We start from the raw sequence: 13,169 nt of genomic DNA, 5'->3' as shown, positions 1-13,169 counted from the left end.
GAAATATATAGAAATATAGTATTAACAACGTTTACATGTTACTACCTGAAGCCCCAAGGGTTATTGGTATGTGGATGCGACATCATACGTACGTTGGTCCTCAATCTTTTATCTTAAAAGCATACCCCGTGGGGTTATATGTTGACTAAATCAAGGGTTTACTTTTACTTGTTTTGTGTGTTTTATTTCTCTACCAGCTCATGTCACTCCGTTGTCCGAACAACTTATTTGGTTGGGCCTTATTGCCAAAGGTTCATTGTATGTTTCTAAAATTAATAAGAAATCTTTATTTTATCAATGGCATCATACATTGGATGAATGACGTGAACGTGACGTATTGACGAACATGACTTGTATATTAATCGGTAAATGTGATATATAACCTTAATACGATCAATTGTCTTAACCGGTTCAACATTTCGTCTAATTTAAAGGACATTGCGCGTCTCCATCGTTTTTTTTTCACACACATTGAGTGGGTGGTAAAATAACACGAATGAAAAAAGGGTGAAGTAGGGTGAAGTAGAGTTTTATAAAATGGAAATATAAGTTTCGTTTTAACAGCTAATTCATGTACAAAAGGCATGTACACTGTTGGAAAATCCCCATTAGTCTTTACAAAGTCTTTTTAAAGATACGTATACATGATGTTTCAGCGGCCGTCGTATTTTTCCGCTCATTGGGCTGGCGACCGGCCGATGATCGCACGGAAACCGGGCCAATTGTAGCATCGGGCCCATGTCGATGTCGGGCGCACGCCGGGCGATAACCGTTTGTTGATCGTTCGATCTTTTTTCGATCTCAACTCTATTCCTTCCCGGGCCCGATGTGGGGTAAAACAAATAACAAAATTAATCCGGACGCCGCCCGATGCTACAAAATGACCCGATGTGCGTGCGATCGCCAGCCCGATGAGCGGAAAAAACATCGGCCGCTGATCGGACGGTGATCGCTGTCTATTTGTGACTGATTTTTTAAACTGTGTCACTCATCGGACGGCGGACGGCTCCGACGTGTCCAGTCTTCCAGATGCCTGGAGATAGGACACATCGGCCGGCGACCGGAGTATCTGTGACTGAGGCATAAGGTATATATCATATATAATTGAAAATCTGGTTGAGTCTTCAAGTGAAAAATCGAAACGAGGTCATATGTTTATTACAAGTAATTGGGGCTCTAAAACTTAAACCAAAACAAACAAACACGGCAATTTTTACACAAGTAAATAACAATACAACTGGGTTTGCCGCATTTATATCGACATTGTATACAATAGCATTAATAATTAATATTTACGACTAGTTTAACTGGTTCTGTAGTGTTATGATTAAGTTGGTAGAAAAACGTTAACTTAAATTACGAGAAGTATATGTGACTGATAAAAGGAACATACGTACATCTTCAATCCATTTTATTACATGTATAGCAATAAAGGGACGTCATTCGCTGTCTTGTAAAGATAACTGCTGAGCTAGTTATCTCTCTGAGTTATGAGAAAAACGTCCAATAAAAAATATAAGGAATGGTGGAAACGTTACATATGGTCAAACAATGATTCTAAACATACAAATTATCATGAAGCGACAGCGTGCATAATTGGGTGTACTCATGGAAATATAATACATATTTTTATAAGAAACCTTTGGGTTAGGTAAAGCTTATCATCAAACGCATTTTTTATTCATATATTACTACAGTGTTTATTTGTCGCTTCGCTAATGTACTACGATTTTTACCTAACGCTACTCTGGCCACTCTGTTAAGGTCTGAAACTTTCGATGAACAGAAAGGCGGACGGAATACGAGTGGTGCCGGATAAAACTAAACAAGGGAGAGCCCAAAAAGTAATTTTTTTGAATTCTACCTTGCACTGTCTTGCTTCGATTATAAAACACTGAACTAAATAGTTAAATATAAAAGCGTCATGGGCTTATCGGTATTTAATTTAGATATTTTTCCTTTGATTGGTAAAAGTCTGATTCCGCAAATAGTGTGCCGCAATGGAAACAATAAAATACACTACTTAATCGGCTTGTGAATACTATATCGAGTCATCACAAGTATACAGCATGGATCTATGATACTAACAAAATATATCAACTTCAAAAAGTTTTTAGCGGATATTGTTTGATTTTTAAAATATTAATTCAGCAATGTACGCTGATCTTCTGAGAAACAAGCAGATACATGGAAGCAAGCACAGTACGCGTTATAGACAGACAGACAGACAATTTTATTGGCGAATACAATCAGTACATAGCCATATAAACATAGCAAATATTTCAATAAAATAGCATGTCAAGGAAATGTGATTGGCATAATTGTTATTTTAATTTCGGAGCATGTTCTTAACAAATTTGATGTGAGATAAATATTTGGATTCTATGTATTTCACATAACACTGGTATTCTAAAAACATATGTTTTCGTCATTGCATGCCACGTTTATATATCACAAGGTAAGCAATTCATGAACAATGCCTTTGCAAATATCACACAAGCGATCAATGGCCGTCAGACACATGCTCGGCTGGAAAGCCGCCCACTTAAGCCAAAGCAATATTTGTAATGGCGAAAAAAATGGCCATGATAAAGACGGAAAACGATGTGAACAAAATCCTCTGTGAGCCGCTGTTTTCGCCTTGTGTCCCGTTGGCTGAAATTCAATTTAATATATTGTATACTTATCATAGAATATTTTTTCGAATATATCATGGAATATTGAACTCATTTGTAGCTCACAAAATACGGAAGTTGCGAATTCTAAAGGTAAACTTTTTTGTTAATAGGATAGCTCTCCCAGGTTTGAAATAATGTGTGCGTTTAAAACGTATCTCTGTTTTTATTATTTTCCGATCAAAAGCAGTATAATACCGTTTTACACGGACGATACAATCTGCAATGTATTGGATTTTACAAATATGTAAGTAAAATATTAACTAAATACATTCTGATTAACATAAAATAGTCACTTAATAAATTATTAATGATATTGTTTAAGTACCAGGAGTAGTTGCCACGGGGACACTAACACTAACGGATCCCGATCCCGTTGTACTGCCACTACTACTTGGGCCATTTCCAGTACTTGGGGCCGTGGTTAAGACTGTCGACAATGCTGCTGTTGAATAGTATTGTTTTCTTACATTATTTGTGTATCAACCAATTTGGCAATATTTTCCATCAAAACTGATTGATTTTTGTATTTAGGTTTCATTGATTTAAAGAGATTTAAACTTTATATTCACATTAAACCATATTTTATAACCATTTGGAAAATATCATTTATAAGTTCTAAACTATAGAAATAAGAAGGCTATAAACGATTACTATATATAAACATATGTCTGCATTTTCATGAACGGAACTAAATGGATGCATGATTGTACTTAAATCTCATACTGCTTGCGGTGCGACAAGAATACAATTTCAGACATAGGGTAGTACACAATTTCCGATTTAATTAAATATATTAAGGAATAAAACAGAATGTATAATAAACGATCACATTCTTATTGACTGAATGCCATTTCATAAAAAACGTCGCTCAACGTAATAACGCCTTATGGTTGTTCACAAAATAACTATATTGTCAATGATTGAGCTTAAAATGTTACACTCGCGCAAGATCTTAAACATAACCGGTTAGTTTATCTTGCGAGGTTTAGAACACTGAAAATTGAAACCTTAGTGAAAACAATTGCTGGTCCTAGGAAAGATAATCTCCTCTACATTCGAAACATATCCACGTATTTAAGCTGTGATTACCATCATTTCTATTTTTCTTTTGAAGATCAGCTCATGTAAAAAATCAAACATAAATCAATGTTAAACAAAAAATATCTTTTTATTATATTCGGCGCATATTCGGACTTTAAAAATAAGGTAGAATATTAAATTTTAAAAGTTTCTAAGTTATAAAATAAAAAAAGTGTTGTCATGTTTGTTTCCTTTTTTTATTCGGATATCCACCGCATGAAATATTTGTTATGCAGTACACGTATATTAAACCACGAAAGGGTGTTTGTGGATACAAATTTTACGACATGATATCTCATCATGTGTGCCTTCACCTGGCTTATTTATGAATTTATGTAACATATGTATGGTATTTAATAAGGACGCAGTTTTCTTTCCACACACTCAAATAACAATTATACATTTGCGTCATGCAAAAATTGGTCTTATTGCTTATGCGGCAAAGCGTAGCTCAAGCACATCCTTTGCACTTGCGCAGTCTGATCAAGGGCTACTCTGTCCACTATAAAAAAAAACACTCAATTGTTCGTGGGATCTACTGAGTATCCTCCTCAGTATGCATTTCCTGACAAATATGCGCGGATACGCTTGCTGGACTGCGCTAGCAGAATATTGCATTCGATTCATTTTCGCATAACGCCGCGAGTCTTTTAAAATCTAATTGCGTCGTGTACATGGCATATCAAACCGCGATACTTTCCGATAGAAAATTGAAATCACACTGTGTGATTTAAAGCAAACTAGCAAGTGTCGGTAGCCTATTCGGGCAGGAACGATTTTCAGACAGACTCAACGCGTACGTCACACATCAGTGGTAAGATTATTAAACGATTTCACTTCTATCATGGACACTATACTATTTCGGTAGTTTTGTCTGACAAAACAAGATAACTGGCATCGAGCGATACGCTTTCATTTAGTTCTTTCTCCAAACATCGTGCTATTTGATATCTTGAAAGCAATACTGTGTTGTCAACATAAGGCGTTTATTGATAGTACATTCCGTCTGACGCTTTACTCACCCAACACTGACCGTGCAGTCTTAATGCTTAATTGTAACTGGACCAAAATGTGTCTTAAAGTTTCATCTGAACATGCAGAGAGTAGTCCGCATTTCTCCACACGGTTCTCTGTTATTTATGCTACTACAAAGACGTAGTGGTGTTGCCGATGTTACGGAAATTATGCTCAAATCAGCCAATGAAATATTGCGAATGTGTTTATTCGTTTTTGTTTCTGGCGCAATGTTAATTTTTAATTTAAGGTGAAAACCCGGGTTTAACAGCTACACCAAAAATTACAAATGTGAAGGTGCGATAAAATCCAAAATGACGTCATTATGTCGCGCGTGTTCATTATTGTACACAAGTACCAAAATAGGATCCAAATTATTCATTGTTGTTGTTTTATACTGGCATGGGATATAGATTGTGATGACATGTTAAATAAGGTGTTAGTTAATACTGCCAACGTACCCTGTACCACGTCGAGGGAACACATCAAGAGAGAAACGCCAACTATCAGTAGTACCACCTTCATCTGTGAAACAAAGTTTGAATCATTTATACATTAATATGCTTTTTAAATCTTCAAAAATTAATCTCCACAGACAACAATTTTTAAGTGCCTCTACATTAAAAAAACAAAAAATGCACATACACAATAAAAATACAAACGAGTGAAACAGGCTCAACGAAATGGAATTAAGTCGTGAAACGTCTCAATCAAATTTCGTGTGTATAGTTTTGTTTAATCTGTAATTATTGCCTGTACTGTACATTCTATAATTTTCAAAATCGTAGCAAAAACAAATTGTATAAGTTTTTAGCATTTTATTCACTGCCAGAAGCGATTTCAAATCATGTGTTATAAAAGACATTGGCTCAAAATACATTTGCAAGAAAAGCCACCCTGACGATTTGTTATTTCTCATTAATAAGATTAAGAAGTTGAAAATGACAATTTCACTTATTTACTTGATATTATGATAACATGATATGGCTTTAACTAAGAATTATTCAATCATGATAATCGCTTTATAGATTCAATGAACGAAACAGCATTATACTAATTTGTATCGCATTATTATTTATGAGGTCTTTTTTAATAAAACAATTTTAGAAATGTCGATTTTATTTCCGCCAGTTGAATTTGAAAAAGCTAAATAAATAATGAATTGCAACTTTAGTAACGAATCACTGGAAATAAAGTTTTCGAAATTCAAAAATAAAATAAAAATATATAATCATATTCATTAAATGAATCGTCAAAGAATCCAAGTACTATAGAGTAACTTATTCAACCCAGAAACTACAAAGTAGTTTATGTTACTTATTATGTTGAATACATGTATTGAAGACAAGAGCAATAACGTTTCTATGTTTGGACCGCACAAATGCCGTCAGAATACAACCGAGACGCCTTTTATTTTATATCTATAGTCGTCACCATAATTTGAGAAAAACAATAACACAAAGATATACACGCGACCTCGGCCGACTTAAGTAACTCATGGTACGACGTGCACGCTTTAAATAAAATACTGCCGTAATGTTTAGTCTTATCTCAAGAACTCAGTTTCAAGTTTGATACAAAGATACTATTCTTCTGTTAAAACACTTCAATTTATAACGATTCATGTTTATCGTTATATAAAAGACAATATGCCCCTGGATTTCGGTTATATGAAGTTTGCAATATGGGACAATTCTGGCAAAACACATTTATAGCGATATATTTGAAGATGATTTTGAACCATTTCAATTAACGATTATTTGACGTTATTTAAATATAAATAATGATTGTATACAATTTTAATATCGTATATATAGCAGATGTCTTCAGCAGCTGTATTGAGTGGCATCATAAGTTAAAATGAGTTTTGCTTAACAACTTAAAATGTGTACGGTTTAAGTGATACATTGAGTGTTCATGTGATGCAGGACACAAACAAAATAAAACAAAAGTCGTCTGTTATTTTGTCATTTTTGTTTCTCATTTTTACGTGAACTAAGTGCGGGATTTGGAAAGTCTGTTAACCCCAATGGTGTGCATTTACCGTTCCAATGTGGTTATTTCTGCTTAAATCATTGCTGTATGTTTGAATTGTTTGTCTTCGTACTCCCTTGTTATGTATCTGGAGTAAAATTATACTTAAATATGCATATATCCTCTTTCAAAGATATGTTAGCTGCATATATATGTTCTTGAAACTTAAAATAATTCGATATTGTCTGCGCAAAATTCTTGTTGAAATAATTATGTGTATATCGATTTCTAAGATAATAAGTTGGTATTCAAAAATGACCACTTAAAACTAAGACATGTATTTGAATTACCGTGCTATTAACATTAAAATCCCGTCTTTGTAAATTCGTTTTCAAATAAAATATTACATAAAGCAAACAAACACTATGTACAGAAGAGAATTAAATAATATGACAATGCACCCACCGTAGAAAACAGTGTTTCGGAAGCCTTATTTCGACAATATTCCAATACAACAGAACCCCCCTTAAAAGAAAGAAAAAAAAAATACACGTCACAATTTGTTTAATTGCTTTTATTCAATGAGAGAGAATGAAACCCTTAGAAAAAGGCACTCCTTCACGAGGGATACACAATGTTTTAGTGTAATGAAAACTACACAGATAGATACATGTCTTCCAATAGGTATGAAAAAAGTTAAATTTTTTAATTTGTCCTTCGATGCAGTAAACATATTAATTAAAACGTGTTTGTAAATTACTGTTTATAATTATTGGTTCCTTAAATCTACATATTTAATTGAACATATTCATTGATTGAAGCATACTGGGAGTGCATGGCAAGGATACGTTGTCATCAAATATATTGTGAAATAACTTAAAAACATATAATCCCTATTCAAATAAAGATTAGGCGATACTTAAAACGAGATGAAAAATCATCATTCTTCAAAGGAACCTCACTGACAATAAACAAATCATATTACGTCAGCATAGTGTGATATGTAAATTCAACTTTTTTCCAGATTTAAGGGAAGTATAAACAACCTAAGGATTGAGTTGTTTTTTTGACAACACTCAAAACGTTGTAGTGTTTGTCAGTTGGTCGGGATACAGTTTACCCGCTTGGTAAAAACATTAGTCGAGCCATCGACCCACCGTTACGCTCAATTGTTTGCTTGATCAACGAATTATATATGCAATTTCTCTTTATACAAACAAACTATGGTGCCATTTTTGGGAGTTTTTTTTATATTTGACTTTGTGTTCGTCTATTCTATACGGAAGTTTTGGTTGCATATTAGGATAAGATACACAAGTTTAAATATGCGAGCATGCCAGACAGCCACATAATGCAATGTGAATGTAACCATCAAGAACGAGGGACATTTTGTATGCAGATAAAATGTTATTATTACAGAGCGGTGAATACCCGTTACTTATTGCAAGATTCCTACTTAAATGTCCAGGCGATAGTTGACCTCTGTACCTTAGCACTGCTAATCTTATGACAAGTAAATATGTGTACGAATTCAACTATATCTGACACATAACAACATGGTAACCACAATTGTATAACATGTATCACTGTATAACACACCTTAACCACCAATAGGTGAAACGAATAAATATACGAGCATAACAGACAACCAAAGAATGCAAGTTTACTTAAGCATTGTATATCAATTAGTTTACCATTCTCACAGAAATGTAGTCATTTAATGCGCATATAATTACAAATTACGTATTTTGTCAGGAATTACATTCGTTATTAACCTGTTTCAAATGGTAGGAACTTGGTGTGATACAAAAAGAACTGGGTTTCTTAATTAATATCTCACAGGTCGATATACAAAGCGTAGAACAGGGTGTCGTTGTTTAAATACTTAAATTTTATGCAGTTGTTATAATATATTTACTTTTCACCGGTGGAATATAGATTGTGAAACATTTATTGGATGGAACATGTGGGTTTTTTTTTTAACATATATATACCCTTGTCAGCCCTTGGTCAGTTTTATATCAGACGCTGACGGGAATCTCCTTACCGAGATCGCCGCAGTCCTAACCAGATGGAGTGAATACTGCAGTGACATCTACAACTATCCGCTTTAATCGAACTCCAGTCATCTTCGGAACAATCCCAGACGACGAAAGACCGCCCATACTTGAGACAGAGATAACAGAGGAAGTGCGCAATCTTAAGGTAGGGAAATCTCCGGGAGTAGACAACGTCCCCACCGAGATCATTTGGCACGGGGGATAGGCAGCAATTACAACATCGACGGTACTAAGCCACTTGCTCTGTGAGGAGCAAAAGTGGCCTAAGGAGATGACCCAGTCACTGGTCATACCCCTACTGAAAAGGGGTAACCTTAAATTGTGCGAAAATTACTGCATCATTAGTCTAATCAGTAACCACAGCAAAGTCATGCTACGCATCATCCTTAATCGATTGCAAAATAAGACAGAGGTACTGCTGGCCGAAGAGCAGGCTGGATTCAGAGCTGGGCGGTGCACAGTTGAATAGATCTTAAGCTGCATAAACATCATTGAGAACCAACTCCAACTCAAACTTACGCTCTTCCACAACTTCATCGACTGTAAGAAAGCTTTCGACCGTGTGTTGTCTGATGGCCTATGGCATGTCATGAGAGGATTTAACATTGACGAAGGCCTGATGAAAGTCATTCATGAACTCTACGGAAACGCCAGCAGCGCAACGGTCAGCAGGGGGACTAATTCAGGACATCAGTGTGTGTCCTTCAGGGATGTCTGCTCTCTCCTGTACTGTTAAACCTTTCCCTTGACCTCATGGCTGACACCAACAGTAAACTTAAAGATCTCACCAACGGACTCTATGAAAGAGAAAGAACATACGGAATGGAGGTCAGCACGGAGAAGTCGACGATCATGGTGAACAGGACGACCAACAACAGTGCAGACATCAACATGAATTGCAAGAAGCTAGAATAAGTGATCAGCTTCAAGTACTTGGGCGCAATCCTATCAAAGTATAGTAACAGTATCGCGTAGTCCGAATAGGAAATGCCATGGCGACCGCAGCGATGGCCAGACTGAGCAAGTTGTGGACAAGCAGCGCCATCAGCTTCCCCACCAAGTACAGGTTCAAAAGTCCCTCTTAATCTCCATCCTACTATACGGCTGCGAGACGTGGACGCTTCACGAGGATACAGAACGCATGATACAGGTATTTGAACATCAATGTATCCGAAGACTGATTCGCATCTTCTTTACGGAGCACAACACGGAGCTAGTCCGCAACATGACCACAGCACAAAAGCCCCTACTGGCGACCGTCAAACGACGAAATCTAGCTTGGTTTGGACACGTCACCAGCCACGACTCTCTGTGCAAGACTGTTCTCCAGTTCATATTAGAGGGAGGTCGACGTCGATGAGTAAAATACGTTTACATTATTTTAGTTATACAGTCAGGTTAATAGCTAAAGCGATTTTTAAAGAATTATGCTTTAACGCCATTACGTGCATAATTAATCTATCATGTACATATAATTAATGCTATTTCTACCCGTATATCATAAGGACGGTTCCGCCTTACTTCCAGTTTAACTTATTTGAGTATGCAATCATAACGAAGAAATTGCAATTAAAACAAGTAGCGCTTACTTATAGTATCAAGTGAATATGCACTCGTTTTTCTTACCCTCTGACATAGACTTGTGTAAACGACAAACTGCACGACAGTGTCATCAAGTCATCAATATACAGATTTATCTTTGTCTTAGAGACACTATTCACCGAGAAGTTTGCAATAAGAGATTTATAGGTGCAAATAAATAGCCCATTCAGATATTTCAAAATGATTTTGCACCACTTGAGAGATTATTCGACGTTATAGCTCAATATTTGTGCTCAATTAAGGTATTGCACATAACCATATTCGTGATTTGACAGGCTAGGTACATATTTATTTAAACGCTTCACATCAGTACTCTTCACTTGGTTTAAGAGATAGCAATGCTACATGCCAAGCCAAAATATGATATTGGTTTTATGCATTATTTTGGACATACTAAATGTATTACTACCTAAACATCCAAGAGTAGTTGTATTGTATACATGTCATTAGACATTTTTCTTTTGATAAAATAATGAAATATATTGTCATATGCATATTCGAAACATGATGAGTTTCAAATTTATCATTATAAAACACAAAAGTAGCAACGGGCGGAACTGATTCTCGTTTAACATTAATTTAATAATAATTCATGGGGCATATGAATAAAATGCGCGCGTACGATATACGTGTATATATTATAATGCTCGCACCAGGTGATCTGTAACAACAATGTAATGCCTTTTACATGAATATGCTTACAAGTTTATTGATTGTCAAACTGAATTGGTCTCATGTCAGGGCAGTGATGATGGCAAATGCTGTGTGTATTATAATTTTAAACTCCAAAAATGTGGTAACAATTTCTGGCTGAATGGTTATATCAAGTTGCCAAAATACATGCCGACATAATACGAAAACTTAAAAACAAGCATTCTTTAGAACAATTAATGAGATTGTCACAACACAACATTCTCCCTCTACATACGTGTTAGTTTATTATAATGCAACGACAGAGATCACGATGTAATCAAGAGCACTCACTGATAAGAAAACAAAAATCCCCAAGTGACGTTCACATTTTATGACTAATATATTTGCCTACCATTATGTAACATATGAAATGGGTTCTTTAAATTCCCCACATAATTCCCAATATGGAATATTAATCTGCTGTTTATGAAAATATCGATCCGTCCGTCTATTTATTTAAGGGCCTGTATGGTGTCAAATAGAACACGTATCATGATGATTAAACACGAAAAATATAGTAACGTTTAAGTATACGTTTTGAATTCGTCGCAGCGGATGATATTAAGGTTTTTGTTTCATCGTTTTGTTATTGCAATTAAATATGTAATTGAGAATCCCCTATCAAATAGCATAAACCATCTAAGCGAACAAAATGATAATCAATCGCTCCAAAAATAAAGTCACTGATAAGAAAAAGCTCCCGTCGTACGTTCAAAAAGTGAGGCGTAGTACATATGCTTCGAAAGTCCACAATTAAAGACATTTGGCGAAACTCACAGTTTTCTAACGGTTCTGAAATTCTAGACATATGTTTATAATTTGATTATTATTTTTTTACACTATTACAACAGTATCGTTCATCAATATGGGCATGTGGGTGAACAGTTATGCATAAGACACTGAGTCGCAGTTGATATGGTTTCCGCCTAGAAGCTTTCGATTTCAATCCATTTCATAACATCGCGCACTGGTCATACACACGAAATGGACATAAGAGCGACTTCATAAATCTTATGCGTTCGATTGAATCCAGCTATAATGAATTCATTAAATCATTGGACAATATATATATATATACATCTGATCAAATTTAAGTATGATTAAATTAAAACAGATTCGGCTTCTAGAGTGGTCATATGTTGTTGTTTTTTTTCTAAAAAAATGTTCATGACAGTCAATAAAAAAAAGGTCTCGTTCTAACGATACATAACAACGTATTATTTAAACAATATGAATATATCAAAATGTCTTACAACATAGTTAAATTTACTTTCAGCTTCTTTTTTTAGTAGTCTCAACATCCTTAAAATGAAACGAACAGACATTTCAAAATTGAAACAAACGTCTCTAGGACTAAAAAATAAAGCTTTGGGAAAATGCAGCCAATATATTGGTAACATCCAAGTCTAAAAATCAGAAAATAATTTTTGACATGAAATCATTCTCATTTATACCTTTTCCCTCTGTAGTCGAATCTTTTGATGATGACGTGGAAATCCGTCGGTCAAAGCTAACAATACATCTGGCACTAAACCTTTCTACATTTCTGCCATGTCACAATCCACCATCCAAAGAACAGAAAACATTGACAGTGCGACTGCAAGCAAGAGAGTTACGAAAGTGAAAATGTAAAAAAAACAAAAGAACCCAAATTTAACTGTTTCGGTCGCTTGTTTGAGATTGACATTGAAATCTTTGAATAATATGTTGCAATTTAGCTTTAGTGCTTTTACAGTCAGTTTCGGTGTTTTTGGAGGTGTTTTGAGAAAACAAATGCAATCATCAGGGCACAGTTATATATATATTTTAAAACTACTATCAGCAATTTTGTAAGTAGAGATTAATGGGCCCAAAAAAAAGGCTCATTTAAATATTTCAAGATAAGTTTGCACACATTGAAATAGATTTGGCGTTATTGCTCAATATGTGTTCTCTATTCAAATATGGCACCTAACGATTTACTTAATATGACAAGCAAGCACATTTTTGTTTTGAATGCTGCACATATTTACTCTACACATGTTTAATGAACTATTAAAACTATATACAAAACGGAAAATAAAATAAT

At 35.0% G+C, this 13,169-nt stretch overlaps 1 long non-coding RNA gene across 1 annotated transcript; it reads right to left on the bottom strand.

The window, feature by feature from the left end:
- Positions 1–2,220: 2,220 nt before the first annotated feature.
- LOC127840967 (uncharacterized) lies at positions 2,221–12,685 on the bottom strand. The gene is made up of 4 exons (XR_008030647.1): positions 12,556–12,685; positions 5,234–5,297; positions 3,004–3,120; positions 2,221–2,655 (listed from the first exon to the last, which is right to left on the bottom strand). It is a non-coding gene; the product is annotated as an uncharacterized LOC127840967 (long non-coding RNA).
- Between the last annotated feature and the right edge of the window lie 484 nt (positions 12,686–13,169).

This window comes from Dreissena polymorpha, chromosome 8, assembly GCF_020536995.1.
Source record: "Dreissena polymorpha isolate Duluth1 chromosome 8, UMN_Dpol_1.0, whole genome shotgun sequence".
Taxonomy (NCBI): domain Eukaryota; kingdom Metazoa; phylum Mollusca; class Bivalvia; order Myida; family Dreissenidae; genus Dreissena; species Dreissena polymorpha.
Note: the sequence above shows the minus strand (reverse complement) of the source record. Positions and strands in the feature narration are given on the sequence as shown.